Here is a 20,706-nt window from a genome sequence, read left to right as displayed (position 1 = left end):
GGCAATGCACCAGTGACTTTCCTGCCTGACTGCTCGGATTTGGGGAGATGAGATGATAATTATGATTTGATTGAGTGTTGCGTACTGTGAGTTTTTTGTCATTTCGTTCCACCCACCCGGTGACTTTCGAGGTTTTTTTTGGGGGGGGTGGGGGTGACTTGACAAATTGTTTTGGTTGATCCTGGGAGGATTTATGCGTAAATATTGAAACGGGGCTGTGATTTTTGGCAGTTAACGCATAATGAATTAATTCAGATGTTGCACGTCATGTTCACATAATCCGCACGGGCCGCCTCGCACAACTGGATTTGTGATGAGTTGACCGATTGAAAGAAGTGCACTGGATCAAATAAGCGGATATGTCTAGAGGGCGGCACTCTGAGATGTTTGTGAAATATCATACCCGAACTTATTTAAAGTTTTAAACATTTAGTCGGTATTTTTGATAGGTGGGCGTTGTTTTGCTCTACGCCTCCCTGTCTTCCGCGGTTGCCAGGCGTCCTCTGAGTTCACGTTCAAGGCACCTCCTCAGCTGTCATCTCCATTTATCAATCTGACACTGAGCATTTTAAGAATTCTCAACCCTAAAATAAAGATACATTTCATACGCCCAAGAGTGTATCCAAACGTCTCCTTATAACCCCAAACTATTTTCATTAATATCTTCCGATAGGTGTAGTAGCCCTGTCAATGATGTAACCTCTCAAACTAACGGGAACGTTTTTTATCCCCCCCCCCCCCCCCCCCATTTCCAGGCTTTGAACAAAGAGCGATGAGAGGATGAAACCCTCCACGCGCGCGGGGAGAGTCAGCGGGGCACCGTGCATCAAAATACTAGTGCAGGTTGAAAGGAAAGGCGGCAAAATAAGGTCAGTGTCACCGTAATACATTATTGAACAGGCCCACGGTTTATCCGCTCGGCCATTGAATCTGTTTGCAACGAAGAAGATGCCACCGAGCCGCTACCCCCTGCTATCAAATATTGATGCAATTTTGCGGCTACACATGGCAAAGTAGGAAATGAAACCAGGTTGTTCACACAGAGGTCTACTGAGAAGATTGGCGCGTTGTGTTGTCGGGTTCTTCTGTAAAACAGGCTGGTAAACTCTAGCAGTGACAAACGCTATATCCGGCTCGTCCTTGCCACCGTTGTTCTTTTGATCGTCAGCAGTAGGTTAGGTTTTCGGCGTTTGCCATAGGCCCGCTTAAAAATGATGCCCATTGCATTTCACATTTCCAAACATTTTGATATTTAGTCGTTATGAGGCGATAGACATATTTAGCCCACTTCCTTAATATCCTCGTTCCTGTGTAGAATTGAGATAGACTGCTCTATATGTTTGCCTTTGAGGAGTGTTTTCCATTAAATGGCATTGTTCCTTTTCTTACTTCATCACAGTTCTTTGTATTTCCAATCTAGTTTAATCACTAAACCTTTTTTCTGATAATAATTAACAATTTACTTGGCTTACATAAGAAATAACCGAATTCTAACAGCTTCTAACAGCTGCTAATAATCTTTTGATGGATAGTTTAAGGACAGGTGTATTTAGTTGTGAATTGCACAGCATTTATATTAGGTGATCTGGCCTCATTAGTCTGTGTAATTATTTTATTATTTGAAGCCATGCAGTTTTAAGTATTCAAGTGGAGTAGTTCAATATTTTATGAAACCTCTCCCTAACCTGCACACAAACAACAACTTCTGTGATCATCAGGGGAGTACTCAGTGTCGAACCAGGAAATAGGACTAGTACTAAACTAGAATGGCCCATTACAATTTGCAATATTGACAGATCCATGTCTCCATGGTTTTGCATAGACAATCAGAGCTCTTCTAATATACTGCCTATGGGTTATCATGCTCCAGGCTTAGTGGCTTTCGCACTGGATCAGTGATCTAACGCCCGAAACATGTCCTTTTTTCCATTATGCCTCTCAAGTAAATCCACGCACCCTAAAGAAAACCAAATGCCTTTGCACGATACAGAGCAAAAAAACGCCCCGCCCCCCCCAACAAACCCTTTAATCACCAATATGGCCGTGTGTCTTATTAGCAACTACAAGCTATGGTGTCTGTTTTCCCTTCAGTAGGGCCACGGGCCTTTCAGTCGGCCCATTGTAATCACCCCAGCAGTAATGCCTTCGGATTAGCATGCTATCAAAAAGCTTTCTTCATGCATCATCTGGCAACGTCTCGCCGCGTCCCAGCCAGGGCCTCTAAGTGCTTTATGGGTCGAGCGTCTCTTCTCCTGCCATTAGCGTTAGCATTGCAGCGGGCCCGCTGCAGGCTGGCTACAACGGTAGCGGCTGCAGCTGTTAGCGTTAGCATTGACAGACGCGCGTGGGTAAAGCGGAGCGGGAGCAGGGTTTTGGACCACAGCCCATTATTGAGCTAGCTACCCTGTCAGGAGGCATTAGGTGACACTCTTTGATTAATGCTCCTAAGTGATTGTGTGAATAGCACTCAGGGACCTGAAGGAGAGAGAGAGAGAGTGAGGGCAGGAGAGTGGGGGTTTATATATATATATATATATATATATATATATATATATATATATGAGTTGGATAGGGACAGAGGGAGGGATGGGGAGAGGGAGGGATGGGCAGAGTGGGAGGGAGGGGGAGAGAGGGAAGAATAGAGAGCGAGACTGAAGGAATGAGAGAGGAAGAAATACAGAGAGGATGACAGAGGGGGATCGGAGGTAGGCCAAGCAAGAGAGACGGTGAGAAGGAGAGAGAAATGGGGAAAGTGGAAGGGAAGGAGAGAAAGTAAGAGAGCGAGAAAGAGAGAGATGAGGAGAAGGCGTGTGAGAAAGGTTATTGCCTCACAGAGGAATGCCTGAACAGTGAACAGCGGAGTCTGAATGTCAGCCTTGGTGATAAACGAATCTGGGCCCTCCCCACCCCCACCCCCACCCCCACCCCCCCTGCTTTCTGAAAGCGTCGGTGTGCTTGTGTGTAATGTATGTGCGTGTCTTCATAAAGCAGATGTGTTGGCACTGGCTTTAAGGTGCCATTGGCTTTATTCTTGGGGCTGTGGGTTTTACTTCATATCCGTTCAGAGAGGGACCATGGATCTTTAGCCTGGCCAAACCTGGAGCTGTGGCGCTTCCCCTGAATCTGATCTCAGGTCGGTGGCTCCCCTGTTGGCGGCTATTGTGAACGATGAATTATTGATTGATAATAGAAAACAGAACTATATGGCGGATCACATCACCCCCCCTGTTTCTCTCATTTCACAGAGGTAATGGCGGTGATTCTGCCTGTAAACTTCCAAGAGATAAGCAGCGGTTCATCGCCACCACTTCCGTTACACGTTGTATTTTTCACACTCAGACATAACATTGTGTTGAACTATGGTATTTCTGTTTTGTGGGTTTGTTTGATTTCCAACCCAAATCACAGTGAGTTTCCACTCAGATTAGGTCAGATAGAGGATACAAGACGGCCGTTGATTTCAAACGTGTTTCTTTTTTTATTTTTACGATGACCACGGCTGAACCTCTGAGGAATTGTTTGGGGGAAATAATCACCATTACTCCCATTTCAGTTTCCATCTGGGCTGCCGTCCCAGTGCTTTCCCAACCAGCTATCTGTCGAACAGTCAGACCAATGTGTTCTCATGTTCAAATTAATCCATCTGCTTACAGCTTGTGTTCCTGATGACAGCAACCCCCCCCCCCGCCCCCCCAGTATCGGATCAATAAACGAAATGCTATGTTTAAACTGGATCCCATTTTCCACGTGCAGACCTCGTTGCTTTCCTCCACGACCAACCCTCTCTCTTGCCTCCCGTCTCGTTTTCCACCACCACACTGAGCTTCACCGTCGTATATATAATTAAACGCCCCAGTAACCTGGGCGTTTTCATTAGATTGGACCTGCGGGCCCTAACCACGCAAGCATCACCCCACCCCACCCCACCTCCAGAAAAATGACCAGCCAGCCAGTAATTGCATGGGTTTGTGTTTACATTAATTCATGAAACGGGAGGGGAAGTGTTTCCCCAACGCGTTTCCCCATCGCCGCATCCACCTGTCACCCTTTCCATTTGCAGCGTCAGGAGGGGAAAGGGGGGAGCCCCCCCCCCCACACACACACACACAGCCCCAAACTTGGGAGCCGTAATCACTGATCTCACACATACACACACACACAAACACACACACACACACAAACACACTTTGCCGCCTCCAAAGAGAAATATTTTCCTCTGCAATGCAATGCGTTCCCAGTTTCATTCCCTACCACCCTGAACAAATGATTACGTTTTCATGCATTTGGTTCAACCAAAATGTATGTGCACTCAACCACATCCTTTATTGATTAATTCTAGTGCAAACAGTAGGCCAAATGTGATATAAGTAATTGGACAGTTGTCAGGGGAGGGGAGGCGTTATCCGTCCTGATGGAAATAGATTGGAGACACCTGGAAACACAAATAGTCAGTCTGGCTTGTCGTCATAACAGTGAGATATAGCCACTTGCTGGCTAGCAAGGATTTTCCTTCTCTAATCCTAAAGTGGATTTGGAAACATAGATAGTACACTCTGGTTAAAAGATTTGCATGAATATATATGGTTTGGAAATTTAGTTTTTTACTTTGGAACTGTGAAATCTTAGGAGCAGCGAATGCTTTCAGTGTACTCTCTAAGTAATGTAGCCTGGAATAACCTTTAGGTTTCCTACATTTTCAGTTAAAAAGGGTTTTGGGGAGAAACCGCTCTGAAAAGTTTGGCATGTAAACCCAGTTCAAAAGTTGAAACATGAAGCTTTCGGTAATGGGAGGGGTTACATTTTGGAGGTGGAGAAGATTGGATGTGTGGCCATCAGATATTATTTACAGTTCTTTTTGGCCACCCTTCTTTTGGCCCCACCGAATGTTATTTGTGTTTATCATGTTAAGTTCACATACTGCACATGTATATTTACTTATTAAATATTCCAATGTAGTACTAACATAGCTGATTACACGTATGTAGGTAACCATTGACAAACGCAAGGTCTGTGAGCCTATGTGATGACAAAACAATGTCAACAAGAAATGGTCTTGTTGGCGTACAAGCAGAACGGATTCCAAGCATGGTTTCTTAGTTGCAACATGTTCTAGAATGCCATTTCGGTTTGGGGATTCGAACAAACAGCCTTTCAGTTTGCGGTCCACTGCTCTAACCACCAGGCTAGATCTGCCATCAGTAGGCATTCTGCCGTCACAGTGCCTGGATGTTTCTGCGGTAAGAGAGCACAGAGGAGGATAGTCACAGAGACAGGAAAGGCCCGGTTGGCCATTAAGAACTGCGCGCCACTAATGTGTTCTGTGACCACTGACTTCTGACTTCCTGTCAGTACTTGGATCATTGAACATGTCCTTTCCACTCTGCTTCTGTGCAAACAGCTGCTGTGTGTATTGACAAGTCCGGCCCCTGTCTGTTTGTGTGTGGCGTGGTGTGTGTGTCAGCGTCAGCCATATCAGACCTCGGCCACCGCATCACAGGTGATGGCTTATCTCCCATGGTCCATAGCGATTGGAATAAAATTACGCTCTCCAAGAAGCAACCTCTCCAGCCTTTCCTTGTATTGACCTGGTCAAATAAGAATCCAAGTGGAATTCGGCAGTAAGTGTGCATTCTATACGGTTGGTCGAACCACAGCCCTCCCATGAACTCTTCACCCCTTTTCCCTCCTCACTCCTCCTCTCTCACTCCACATCTCTCACTCCAACACACTCACCCTTCTTCCACACACCAAACTCTTCAACCTTAACACTCCAACTATCCACCCCTACCTAATCCACTCCTCCACCCTTAACCTAATCCACCGCTTCACTCCTAACCTAACCTGCACCCCTAACTTAATCCACCCCTAACCTAATCCAACCCTCCACCCCTAACTTAATCCACCCCTAACCTAATCCAACTCTCCACCCCTAACTTAATCCACCCCTAACCTAATCCAACCCTCCACCCCTAACTTAATCCACCCCTAACTTAATCCAACCCTCCACCCCTAATTTAATCCACCCCTAACTTAATCCACCCCTAACTTAATCCACCCCTAACTTAATCCAACCCTCCACCCCTAATTTAATCCACCCCTAACTTAATCCACCCCTAACTTAATCCACCCCTAACTTAATCCACCCCTAACTTAATCCAACCCTCCACCCCTAATTTAATCCACCCCTAACTTAATCCACCCCTAACTTAATCCACCCCTAACCTAATCCAACCCTCCACCCCTAACTTAATCCACCCCTAACCTAATCCAACTCTCCACCCCTAACTTAATCCACCCCTAACTTAATCCACCCCTAACTTAATCCACCCCTAACCTAATCCAACTCTCCACCCATCCCTGGCACCAACAGTGGTGTGCGTATTTGTACTGTGCAACAGCAGTGGTCCCAGTTATGTAAGTGGATGTTTTTGTAATATTGAGGCCCTTGAGGGAATAAGGGGTTGCCTGGAAGAGGCAGTTTGATTACCCAGCTGACAAAACCATGGTCTAACCTGCAGTGGGATTGAATGGGAAAAGGATAGACGTGATATTCTGGATCATGTCTCTCTGTTTACATAGCGCTGTGTCAACAGAGGGACGTGAGCTTGATGGAGTAATTCCATGTTTTTTGCTGTCAGGACCAGTGATTCTTGTCCTCCATTTGTGTTGCTGAATCTGTTACCCGTGTCGGGGAGGATTGCTAAGCCCACATTCTGCTGGAGCATCTCATCAGTGTGCTGTCATGGGTCAGTCAATTATCCCACATCTGTTTGCTTTTCATTACAGACATACAAACTTTATGGGGCCTTTCCTTCATCTAATAGCTGAACCATGTTTACTCTACAGATGATTAGAGGGATATTGTGCTAGCTAGCCCTGTGTCTCGGTCGCATAGTTTCACAGGCAGGTAGGGGATGGGGAGTATGAGCATGTGCAGTAAGCACATTTGGTACACATACATTGTACGTATACCAAATGAGTTAATTCAGCGGTACAGCGTCCACATGACCAAAGAGGTAGAAACGGCTCTCTGGCCTGTGCGGGTATCCTTCACACTTGCTAACACAGTGAGGACTAGAACCTTCTGGAACTCCTGAAGTCTGTTTCCGGAGGTGCGTCCGAGCACCCTGGCGGGTTGCATGGGTGGGCGATTGACTGGCCTGATTGATAGGGCAGGACACTTTTTACAATGCATCATGTCCATTTTAGGTGTGCGTTTGAGGACAACATCCAATTAACCTACTTCTTGTCATCCAGTATTTTATAACAATTGTTGGACCTTGAAAGATTTCAAGGTCCAACGGTTGTGAAGTTGTAATTTCTTTCTGAAAATCACTTTAGGCTGCAGTCAAATATTATTCTTTGTCAGACACTCTTATCAATATAGTGCACATCCGAACACTGGCCCGTAAATGGATAGTGTTTTAAAGTTTTGGTCCCACACATTATAACAGTGGTTTGGCGGAAGAATGTTGGTCAATGCTGTTATACTATTTAGCCAGTTAAATAAAGACTGCAGGTATGAAATGATAAATTACAAAGACGATAATAGTAATAATAATAATTAAAGTAAAAACAACATAAATGTACTATTCTTTCTTTACCTGGCTGCAATGTTGACTCGTCAAGGACGTCCACAACCTTCCCCGTATCCCATTATGTTCATCTGATTATCCCAATCGTCAAAGCTACACAGGCCAATCAGACAAAGGAGGGTTAATGCATACTTTGTCTGAATCCAGCAGTACTCTGCCCGCCCATCTCCTGCCCCGCAACATCACAGCAAGTCTTTGACTAATGGCTTGTAGCCGACCAATTCCTGAGACTCTCAGGTGGCTCCCTCCAGCTCGGCTCCGAGCCATGATGAAAAGCCGGAGATAAAATAAACTGACAGTTGCAACTCATTGCTGTCAGAGCACAGCACCGGCGCGGCATTGGTCCTTCTCTTCCTCCGCTCCTCTTCGCTTCCAGGCCCCTTCCCTTCGCCTGTCAGTGTGTGTTTGTTTGTGTGTGCGTGCTGTTCCCCTAATTAAAGGCCATTCCCACCTCTTTTATTTCAGTCCATTAAGCAGAAAACAGTAGCCACCCCTCTTTCATTCCCTGTCTCGCCTTTGCACATGACACACACGAATCAATACGCTCCCACCGGCTGCCTCTGTGTGAGCTCAAATGAATAGATTGCAGTGACACTAATTGAATTGGGTACCGCAACACTACAGCCACAGATTTCTACCTATCTACCTATTGGGAAAAAATGTTTTACACAGGAATCTTCTGGGAATTATTTTCCAGATTCCACCTACTCTGTGTTTGTTATTTCCCGAGGTTATCGAGAAACGGGAATAAATGTGGACTGAGACTTCCCGTGACAGGGGTGAATTGTGGGCTTAGTCGAGCGCAAACTCAGCCGTGCCGTGTTGATTACATGGAACGATTTGGCCCGTTCCCGTCTCCGTCCGACCAGCGGTTGTCGGTGTGGCAGGCTGCTGATACTGACAGTGAACCATGCAGCCGTAGACCCGGTGCCATAGTCACCTACCCACTTACCTCGTCACAGTAGTCCACATTAGCACTCTATCCCCTGGGGCACGGGAGGGAGGGAGGCCTCCCTTGCCTGGTGGCTGCGGGGGTGGCTGAGGTGGAGGAGCCGGGGGTGTGACGTGGAGGGGAGGGGGGGTTGTAACCAAGCCAGCGGGGAAGGTTGGCAGATGGTTCGGTGGGGTGTCTGACTGGCTGGCTGGCCGGCTGGATGGCTGATGGGGCTGACTCAGTGACACACACCCAGGGAGGGGCGGCACATCAAGGGTCACTGCCTCTCCGGGTGAGTTAACGCGTCACCTCGTTTGACATTTACCCGGTGCCATTTTCTCGTCCTCCTCTCCTCTCAGCTGTCCTCCACTTGTGGGCGAAGAGCAAGCTTGCACGTAGCTCCTCAATTCCCACTAATGACTTTCAGAAGCCGAGATCAGGGTGTTTTGTTATTTGTTATCATTTGTTTGTTGTTTTCTTGGCATCCCCGGGACAAGGAGCTGCTGCTTCTGCAGGACCCAAAGGGGATCCTGATAAACAAGCTCACACTGTACTGGACTATTGACTGCTATTTTTCACCATGTTGAAAATAACACTATATCCAAGTCAATCCGACTGAATACAACAATGCAATGTATATTATGCCCCATTTAATGAAGTACAAGCGTCCTGTCAGGGGACTTCAATATGGAACACCTTACTGTGCCTTTAGTGACCACAGCGGCAGATCTCTGGCCAATTAGCAAAGCCAGGCCCGTCTGACGTGCCAAGGCAAATATTTAGCTAATTATCAATATTTAATATCGTATTTTTTATATACGATACAATACCTCCTTCCTAAGGTCCAGCAGATGTCATTAAATCTCACCCATAGATACACAGTTATGACATGTAATAACTACTTGAATATAAAAGAGATTAATAATTCATAGGGAGCTAACAAATTAGGGCCATCATAAAAAAAAAAAAAAAGAAAAAACTAGCCAGGGCTTGAAACCATTTTGCATAAAAACCGGTGTAAGGTAATGTTCAGACTAGGCTCTCTCCTCGATAAAGAATTACAGCATTAATTCAGCCAAAGTAAACTTATTGCTCTAGTTCGTTTCATAGAGATCCCTGGAGCTTTCCAAGTGGAGATGGAGGAATAAAACGTGTGTGTGTGTGTGTACATAGACGTTTACATGTATGTGCACATGAATGTGTCGTGTGTGTGTGTGTGTGTGTGTGTGTGTGCGTGCGTGCGGGCACACATTGAGGTTGAATGGGGGTTGCAGCTTTTACCATGTGGTACAATTGCTGAGGTTGGCCCCATGAATACTGGGATGTTTGCTCTTGGTTTTCTCCCCAGAGAGGGTAGTAGGAACCACTTCTCTGCCTGATAGAGCTCAATTACGCACGCACACACACACACACACACACACACACATATACACACGCGCGTGCGCACGCACGAACGCATGCATGCACACGCACACACTGACCTCTGAAGGTCCACTCTGGAATAATATAGACACAGATAACATACTGTTGATGTGAAGATCTGCTCTGGCATCTTAATTGGATTTCAAAGCCGCTCACAAAACGAGCCAAACGAGCTCCAGCCATTGAAGTGATCACCTCATGAAATCGCTCTTAAAAAGTGTTTGTGGATAAAAAGCAGGCTGGTGTTTTTCACAGTGCGATGCGTTTTGATGTCACCCATAACATGTGCGACGTAATCTAAACACTTTCACCATGACAGCTAACATGATACGGCTTCTCTTATGTATATAGTTGACTAGAGAACACGGTTGTAGACAGGATGTTGTTAAGCCTTTAACATTAAAGCGAGTTCAATTCCCCTCAGAGTAAACATCGACTAGAGGGAAAACTGAGGCACCTTGTGAGGGAAAAACCTCCTTTAAAGGAGCGCGTTGCTCGAGGCGTCTGCACGCAGTTCTGTGATACGGCTACTGTTTCTTGTTGTTTCTGATTTATTTATTTTTGCGAATAGCAATGAAAAGATCAGGAGAGGTGACGAATCCCAGATCTCCCTTTTACAGTTTAACCTCGGTTGTTGTTTTTGACTACATTCTAATTTAAGACTTGACATTGAAGTTCCCTGCAAGGCCTTTAGGGATTTAACCTGTGCCAGGGAAAGCGGGGGAAAGCTATTCAATTTCCCCAAGGATGTACATTCATAGGCTAAGAAAACATCAAGAGACCGTCTTTGACGGTTCACATGAGTCTTTGTAGATCCGACAGGGACTCTTCAAATTGTTTTGGGACTGATCAGCAGGTGAATTCTAGGTCAGATCTAGCAACCTGAGTAGGCAGGGCTGAATTAACTCATTAGATTTGATTTCATATGTTGAGTCAGATAATTTGTGAAGGTTAAAACATTACTTATTCTGCTAGTTATTCAGATATATTGATGGCTTGGTCAGAGACCGTCAAAGGTTGGTTTGAAAAACTGGAAATTGCCCAGGATGATTGTAATTTATGTCTGAATCCTACCATTTATTATGGGTATTTTTTGGTGCAGAAATCTCCCATTGACTTCTATGCAATTTTTATTTGAAAACCCAAGTTCAGCGCACAGATTTCAAATTATTATTTTGTCTTCACTACTTAATATTCTGTAAATGTGAAGCCATGGGATCCTCTATGGGTGCAAGACTTCCAGGCTTCATCCACTTCCATTGTCAGGACCAAGCTCTCCTGTCTGCAATGAAAGGAATGCAGCTGTAAACTTGTATGGGCAGATCTTATAGGAACATATCTCTGCAGATTATTTGTCAGCCTTCTCTGAGACAACAAAGGGACTTGTCGAGGTAGCCCCAGGACATTACTATCTTGTTTGAACAGAATACGCACGCAGTAGTACAAGTTCTTTGCTTCGCCAATGTGTCTCGGAGCACATTGCCACTTTCTATGGGGAAGATGGAGAAGCCCAATGAAGTGTCTGGGTTGGGTGTTATTATTGCCTCATTACAGTGTGATCTCTCAGCAATACAAAGCCAAAAGTATGTCGTGAACTGTTGAGCTGACAGCTTTTTGGCTACATTGGATTATGCTGTTAGAATGGGTGTCTCGCTGTCCATTTGTTAATACGAATGATTCACTATTGTTCAAGCCAACCGTATTAAACACATAGCTCACACTGTAGCATGCAAATTGGGTCTTTCTGATTACCAACGTAAACACTTTTGAGGTATGGCAACTTTCTTTGAAGATGCTTTTTGGTGTTTTTGGCCCCTGGCTGTGAAAGACAAAACGGGTCCCCGTTTGGTGTACCTATGTCGTGTATTTGCTGATGTCATCAAAACTACTCACTTTCAAACGTAGAATTTCAGGACTAACTGAAGTACAGTGCGATACGTATTCTACTTACAGAGAACGCACAGATAAATGACACACCCAGCCCAAAGTGAGAGGTTTAAAAAAAATTATATATATATATATATTGTTGTTTTCAAAAGTCCCGGACTGAATCGTCGAAATGAGTTGAAACTCACCAGTACAGCTTTTACTCTCCTGACGGGTTAAGGTGGCCCCGATGGTTGTCGTTTTGATGTGGTTGTAATTGAGATGTGACAAGCATGTCATATATTGGACACGGCAAACCCCGAAGACCCTGTAAAGCACTTTGACAATGGATCAGGGCACATGACTTGCCGGATCTGGCTACAGTCTGGTACCGGAACCCTGATTGGAAGCCATGTGAGTGTTTTGAATGGCAAATCACATCCTGTTTGGAACCCAGCCGCTGATTAATATTTTGTCTGCCTGTAAGATAAAGATAATAAAGTCCTGTTGTCCCCAGGACACGTTCGAGTCCTGCAGTTAAAAAAAAAAACAGTTTGCATCTTTATATTTCTTTCTTTGTTTAAATTTAGGCGTGAAAATTGACCCGTGTGGAAAGTGCTAATGAGACAAGGAAACATGCGCAAGGTCACCACTGTAGAGCAGAAATATCATCGCTGTGGGGCACCGAAGACAGACATTTTTGTTTCAGCCGACCGACCGTCAAATAAGCATAATCTCCATCAGGATTCAAACAGCGTTCCGAAGTCATCCTGAAGGCGTCGCGGCGTCTCCCTCTCAAATTAGTAACTCAGATAAATCACCATTAATTAGCTAATAAAAGCCAGCAGGTGGTTCGGAGCCCGGAGACATTCCCTGGTCGTTTGAAGTGGGCATATTACACCGGCACACTGATAAAGTAAATGAGGGGGAACAACAGGCAGTAGCACTCCTGAGCTGGGCGGGGGGGGGGGGGGGTGGGGGGGTGGGGGGGGCCCCTCGCGTCTAGGGATAACGCCCCGTTCAAATCTCCTGCAATCCCCCAATACCACCCACAGGAACACACGACTCTCTGACCCCTGCTCAAACAATAGGAGGCACAGGGCTCCAGCGCCGAGCGCCGGGCATATTTCAAACATCGATTATGCATGCAGAATACTAAGTTTACTCAGCTCGGTTCCTACCCACCCCCACCAACTCTGCCGCGGAGCTGATTGTTTACTCTGGTTAAGAGGGAGGACAATTATTGCTACAGAGAGGCCGGGCGTGGGTTTAGTAATATCTTGGACCTTGAACCTGGGAGTGTTGTTAACGGACAATACCTGCAACCACGTGACTAAATTCAAACTTTTGAGTGAGTTCGTGCTGAGACGGTTTGACGGGGTTGGCGTTAGTTACCTTGAAAAGTAACAAAAAGGTTACAAAAGGTGACACACTATTACTGTATTACCATACATGGAATCAAACATGTCGTATTTGACCAATAAGGGATGAGGGGGTGTGGCGTATGGCCAAGGACGGTTCTACTAATCTGCTAATATGCTGTGGTGATTTTAAAATGACAGTATTGGTTTGGCAAACTCAACGAGCCCATATGCTTTGAATCCATATGTTTGCGCTGCAAACTAAAGGCACTAATATTCAAACCCAGAAATCTCAGAAAAGTACACAAACGTCATGAGTTTATGCCCTAATATAGCACCGAAAACCGCATTAATCAAGCATAATGGAGTCAAGTTTATTTTACTTCAGAAATAATTGCAGAAACATTGGTGTTTTACTCAAACAATCAGCTGGAGCTCTGACAGAGTGTGTGCCGTCTTAGCTTTTACACGTCTGCAAACTGAGACATTGTGAAAGTTGCCTGTTAGGGGTTTGTGACACGGACCAAACACCTGAAAGCGTTGGACTTGAATCCGGCCCAGTGCGATTCTAGCACACTTCTTTGCCTCCAGCCTTTTCTTGACAGTCCTACCTAACAAGAACATACAGAGAATATGAACAGTAAAGGCGTGCGACTACCTGCTTTATCTATGGGCGACAATGTTTGAAAGTTAACCTGATCACCTACAAAGTTCAGTGACTACCACCAAGGCCAAAATACACAGCACCTCCCTTAAGTGGGCATTAGCCACTTCTCTAGGCACCAACAACTCAACCAAAACCACATTTTCCAGCCTGCTTTATATTTTAATGGATGTCCCTTAGACACGTGAACTTTCAATGCTGCCATTTAAATTTTTTTGATACAGCATGACCATTTTTACAATCAGTGTAATTATTTTTATTGCAGGTTCTCTGTGGCAAGAAGTTTTGCAAATATTCCGCAAGCAGTGTTTGAGGTATCCAAATCTACAGACGGATCCACAGTCCCCTCCCAGATTTCTTTGTGCCCTGACAATAATGTAGTACACTAATACTGTAGTGCAAATGCATACATGCAGGTAAAGAGGGAAATTATGATACACTGCACATGCAAGGCTGCTGTGTTGGTCATCTGTTATACTGTGTCTGAACATCTGAAGGCAGATCACTTTGAGCGGTCTTTCTATGTGTTTCCCTACTATTGGACAAGGGTGTGAATGGATGATATACTCAGCTTTTATACGTCATGTTTTTGGGGCTGTTTTTGGTATTCTTATCATCAACCTCGATCATTTCTTTTGGATTTTCCCAGTAATTTCTAGTTTATTTTTTTACTCTTTCTGTGCATAGGTACATCGTAAGTATCAATAGGATATTTGCATTACATTACGGTATCATAATTTAACTTAACAAAGCTAATTATTTTCGTAACCCATCTTTCTAAATTTGTTCAAAACTGCCATGACCAGGTTACACAGCCAAGTGACGCTCGCACCAGCACACCAGACGAGCCGCGCGTGCACACACACACACACGCACACACACACACTTTGCTTCTTCTTTCCTCCTTTTTATTTTCCCTGGGTTAGATATCCTGAGGCTTCGACTTGGCAGTGGGTGAAAGAAATGGCAAAATGCATCCACACCAAGTGGGACATAGGAACAGATGGGACACTGGTTGCTGTGTTGTTTATAGCGGTTTAGGTCCTCCTCCGCAACCCTTGGCGGTCAGAAACTCAGAGACACATTGGACATCTCTCCCCCGTGCGGACACGCTGAACATTATCGTGGTGGTAATGTGTTCATTGTGTTTGATGTTCTTTCCCGCGGATCTTGACCTGTGGTCACCTGTGAAGAAGACCCTTCATGAAACCCATCTGCACAGAAACAGAAACATTTATAAAATGTCATTGTAATTCAGGAGTATTGTCCCATTCGATTACAGATACAGCATTATAACAGTGGCTGAGAGATACTGCTTTCGCCATAGAAGTACTTGTTCTCAATTGCACAGCAATTGTACAGAAATGTGTCATTGTGGTGATCAAATATGGCATGCCCTATGCCAGCTGGTAGGGTCCTGTGTGCTATCTGACAGGCAGGACTCGATGGTCTGCTAAACAGACCTTCCACTGATGACCATGTTTCGACAACTTTGCCAACCCGTAGTGTGTTTGAGGTGTAACAAGGCTTTGGAAGAATGTACTTTCCAGACTGAGGTTTCCTGCGAACTGGCTCAGATTAACATCCTTCAAACTGTCAGTTTCTTCATTAAAAGTTTGGATTTTTGTCCTCCCAAGAGGCACAGCGTTCGCAGTGTGGATGTGCCATTTCACCCTGGGTGTGAAAATAAACGGAACGGCTTGGTCTGTCTCAGTGGATGGGTGTCCCAATCTTCAACTCTCCTGAGCCCGTTGGGAGTGGCTGCCACAAGACAAGGTCGTAACAGCTAATTAGACGACACTGGGAGAAAAATTCGATTTTAATTGGACAACTAAATTAAATAGAAAGAATGCAGATTATCTTCCACTGCCTTAGTTGGTCGTACTGAAGGTGAGTAGGCAGGACAATTGGCGACAGCTGCCACCCAGCCTGAGTCTATGAGAAAAGCCATCCAACACAAAGGTATTTTGCGATCGTTAACATTTCTTTATGCCCGCATGAATCACTTTATATGGTTTAGATGAAACCTCTGCCCATTCACTAGCGCTCCATCAAGGCCCGGTGACTCTAGTCCACATCCAGAGCAATAATAGCCCTTGGCAGTGGCTGAAGGAATATATCCAATAGTCATCAACCTTTCGCAAAGACACCTCAGAAGCAGAAGGTTTCAATAGTGAAGTGTAATCCAATAAGGAGGTGAAAATACTGCATCAACATGATTTCGCCGAGATTATACTTTTGCTGTGTTGCGCATTTGCGCGGTTGGATCACTTGAGGTTTTGTCACTTGAATGCAATAAAAATGATAATGCCACACATACGTTGAATACAATATGTTGTAGAAACATTTATATAGTATTGAAAATGTGGGGGAGGTTTACATTTCACTCAGGCTGGTGTGTATATTGCTTGCTCCTACCACTAGGGGCACTGATTCTAGTGGGGTTGGAAATTATCATGAAGGGAAATAGTTTAGATTTCCTGTAATGTGTGTATATACAAGACTATTTGTTGACAGGAGACACTACCTATCCAAAATACACAACTGTCTTTAAATAAAAGGTAAACTAACCATAATTGTTCTTTACAAATCAGTACACCATTGTCGTGTGATCTGGTGGAGGGATTCCTTCTCTTCCCTTTGACTGATACACCAGCTTAGCCTATATGATTGACAGGTGTTAGGCCCAATGATCTTGAGTCAATGATAGCTCTCCGTCAGATCAATTTTTTAACTAATCTCTTCTTTTGCATGATTTTGAACTTGTTCTAATGTCTTGCATAAAAAAATACTGATTCATGCGAGAACAGTTATGAACAATAAACCATATTATTCTTTAAATTAAATAAATTAAAATGTTCCCCATTAGGTTCTGCAGTACAGGGGTTAATTTCACACCTCTGGTTCTCCATACTGTACTGCATTCAGCAGTTTCCAGTCCGCCGTTTGAGTTTCCCTCCCGATGTAGAACAAATGCACGGGTCTGGAGGGGTATTAGAGGGTCCAGCTGCATGAAGAGACTTCTACAAGATGACGAGTCTTTTTACACTGAGATAGTTTCATTTAGATGAAAAATTTATGAGACTTGTTGCCTTGGAGATGCATTTTTGTATGGTGTAAATGGCTGTGAAGGTAATTTGCCGCACCTCACTATCTGAGGTAATGTGACGTAAGACATGTGGTTTTGTAGCTCCTTGAACAGGATCAGGAAAAAAATTGCAGTTGGGAAGCAACTGAAAACGCCTCACAAAGGCCCCTCGAAAAGTTATACAGTCACATGCAACAGCACCTGCTCAATGGAGAGCACCTTGTCAGTTGCCAGGTTAGCTACGCGGTCAGTGATTTTATACGACTTCCAGATCAGGAGTCCAGCACGAGCATGTGGTTTTCCTCAAGGCGTGCTGCTTGTGTGAATCAAAAATACCGTTTTGTTGTAATGTAATGTTATTGTAAACAATCTCATTTAAATTAAATTGTTTCCATGACAGTTGTGGTCTAAATAGGCTCTACAGCAATTGTTGTGTAAATAATTGAATTTAAATAACATTAACATCATATGTAAATGACATTTTTGAGTTTCGGAAAAGTGCCGAACGTTACCACTGAGGCAACGTGGGACAATTGCCATTTCCGCCCGTATACACTCTAAAAGTAAGTGCATCTACAACGCAAATCTGACGTAAAGTCTCTTTCATCTAAATAAAACTATCGCACTGTAAAAACTCAATGTAGGCCAATAGATCAAGCATAGAAAGCCAGGCAAACCTCCAGTCAGTGTCATATTTACAGGCAGATATCAGAGAGAAACCCATAAAGCACTTTAATGGCCTAGTTGTTCTCTCTCTCTGTGTTTGTGTGTGTGTGTGTGTTGTAACATTCCCCATCTGATGGCATCCTAGCTACACAACGCTGTAGCCCCAATCAGTTCATACATGGTGCGTTTCCTTCTGTTTCAAACAGACACAGCCTTGATCACTCCCATAGGTAGTGCCGTTTCATTTCGTGGACGGGATACCTTCACATTAAGGGGGTTAAGTGGGTCAAGTGTGGAGCTTTGACCCCTGCATTGTGGGGATTTCAGGCTGTTCTGGTTTGAAAATGGCTGGCATATTGTGACTGGAACTGCGTCTCTGTGCTTTTGAACTATCTCCTTTTAATGGATCAATATAATGTACCTCATACGATTTAAACTACAGAAACGGTAAAGTCTTGCATATAGATTATGTCCCATTGTTTAGTATTGGAATGTTGTAATTCATTCATTGTCAAGGGTTATCTGAAGTGACTGAAGCTACACGCATTGACCCAATTTATTGTTGGTTGTTACAGTGAGACGTTTTTCCGCCCCCTAACCCGTTATTCAGTCCCTTCAGTTTAATATAGTATTTCTTATGATTAATTTAAGTACACAAAAAAGTTCACAAATAATTATATGGTTCATATGCTCGTTAAATAGGATGACATTCCTGTAGTTAATGTATTTTAATAATGCAAATATTGTAATTAGCCATCCCCCTCCGCCATGCCTGTGATCTCATGTGTATAGTGTTTTATGTTCACGTCTGATTTTGTATGCGGTGATGTACCTGTCCATTGTTCCACGTGCCGAGCCAGTCTGTTGTAATAATATAAAATTACTCTTACTTGGACAACTACTGAGGCTTATTATGTTGTATCAACGAATTAAATCGCCTTCAGGATGACACAAAGCGAAAGATCACCTGAGTGTCTCAAACATGATCCGCAAAACATTTGAAATTGATTTGGGACCATTACGGTACGAATTAGCTTGGATCTAATGTACGTGTATGTGATTTCTGTTCGCCACATAGCTTGGGCCTATTGACAGCACAGGCTATCCGAAGCAGTCTAGATTTTATGCACATGCATAATATAAAATATTGTCTTAGATTTAACCCACATATATGTGTGTTTATCCTCATTGGTGCTGGGTGTTTGAGATGCATGGCCGTTGAGCTCCCCTAATTTAGTCCGTGGTGGCCGTGGTTTCGCAGAAGTAGCCCCGGGCCTCTTACACCACACACCGCTCCGTGTCATTTGCTACCAACTGGGTTTTTGATGAGAGCCTGACCTGGACGCCTCATCCTTCACCACTGTCTCATTCCCTTTATTTACATCTGTCTTAGGGCTGCGTACCCAAATGGCAGCCCATTCCCTGTGTAGTGTGCTCTTTTCGAACGGGACCCTATTGCACTGGTTGAAAGTGGTGCACTACAAAGGGAATAGGATGCAATTTAGGACAGACTCTTTAGCCTTCTAATTACTCGCTTTATTGCTTTAGCCGGAAGGTATCGGTTCGGGGAGAGTAGAAAGAGCGCGAGAGGGGGAGAACTAAGGACATCAAGAGTTTTTAACCAATAAGAAAACGCTATAACTCGCGGAGTGGCGCCCACGGGCAACGGGAAGACACGTGCGTCCCTAATTATGGTTCTGAGGGCTACAGATCGTGAACCGTGCACATGGACCTCTTACTCGCTAGTCCTGTATCACGGGAGCAATATTTGTTTCACTCTGTGTGTAATTTCGTTATCAATTGACTTGACCAACAGACCCAAAACAATTGACATGAATATGGCAATTCGTACTGCTAATGCCACTGAATAATTATTGGATTTATTTGTGGCCAAGTTGCATTTTACTGACTATTATAATCAAGTGAGTTGATGGCCAATATATATGAATCACGAATTCAGAATGTCATAGACAAATTGTCGCCATGAAATGTGAAACTTGTGCGTACATGTCTTTCTCTTTTCCTCCTTTATGCGTGAAACGTAAGATAGCACATATGCATTTTCTAACAAAAACATTTTAACGACACCAGTAGCCTATAAAAAAACCGTTTAAATTCTCTGTCCTCGCTCTCCAGCATTTTATAAAACAGCAGATATAGCACATAGTGCAACAGCCTTTAATGAGCTTGAGCTCTCAACTTTAAAGACTTGAAGGATATTAACAAGCTACTTGACAAATGGCGCTTAGAAGCACATTAAAGACGCGGCTAATGGCGCGCATAATGACGGCTAATTTTCGATCAGATATAAATTAGAGCCCCCAACAGTTATTTGCCTTGAGGACTTTATGTAAATGATTCTGTTCTGTATAAACTGAAAGCCGGAGAAAAGGGGGAGGGAGCATGGTGTGTGTGTGTGTGTGTGTGGGGGGGGGGGCACTTACTCCTTGTGGATATGATGAATAGATCTGCAAGAAAGCACGCGGCTGTCAGAGCTCAGTGAACACGCATCCAGCAGACGTCTATACCGCCTTCTGGATGCCCAATATTTACCGCGACTTCCAACGCAACAGCCGAGAATGAGAGAATCTAACAGTTTACGCGTTAAATGGCTTTTGCAATGCAGATAGGAGAGAGGGTTATGGAAGGCGCGAGGGAGATGCACGGAGGAGACTATTAACTGTTCATAAACGTGCGTGCCCATCCTGGGTTGTTTAATATTTAATAGGATCGCGCCCATTTTGACGCTATCAATGTGAACAATGGGCCATAATATGTTGGAGAGTGCACAGGATGCTACGATGAGTTTGAAAATAGGGACATTAGAAAACATATATTGGAAAATAGCCCTTTCTGATGGCGCCCTCAGTGGAACTTGCGCTATTCAGGAAAGCGTATAGACTAGTAATTGTAATTGGTCTGATTTTTTGATTGTTTTGCATTTTGCTTTTACATAATCTGTTGTGTTGTCTCGGAAGTTGATATGTTCATCATGTTTTGAACCTTGGAATTACATTAGATACACCATTGGAATTACAGTAGATACTCGGTTGCATTGCCTAGGCTTTGGATGTCGGTCACTGGCATCGTTTAAAGGGTTGCAATCTAAG

The 20,706-nt window shown here is 44.2% G+C and overlaps 1 long non-coding RNA gene across 1 annotated transcript in view; it reads left to right on the top strand.

The window, feature by feature from the left end:
- Positions 1–767: 767 nt before the first annotated feature.
- LOC117594106 overlaps positions 768–20,706 on the top strand; it is a 56,503-nt gene continuing 36,564 nt past the window's right edge. Inside the window, exon 1 of the long non-coding RNA XR_004575483.1 lies at positions 768–869. This is a non-coding gene — a long non-coding RNA (uncharacterized LOC117594106). The remainder of the gene's footprint in view (positions 870–20,706) is intronic.

This window comes from Esox lucius, chromosome 25 (assembly GCF_011004845.1).
Source record: "Esox lucius isolate fEsoLuc1 chromosome 25, fEsoLuc1.pri, whole genome shotgun sequence".
Taxonomy (NCBI): Eukaryota; Metazoa; Chordata; class Actinopteri; order Esociformes; family Esocidae; genus Esox; species Esox lucius.
The sequence above is the reverse complement of the archived record's forward strand: the minus strand, read 5'-3'. Positions and strand labels throughout refer to the sequence as shown.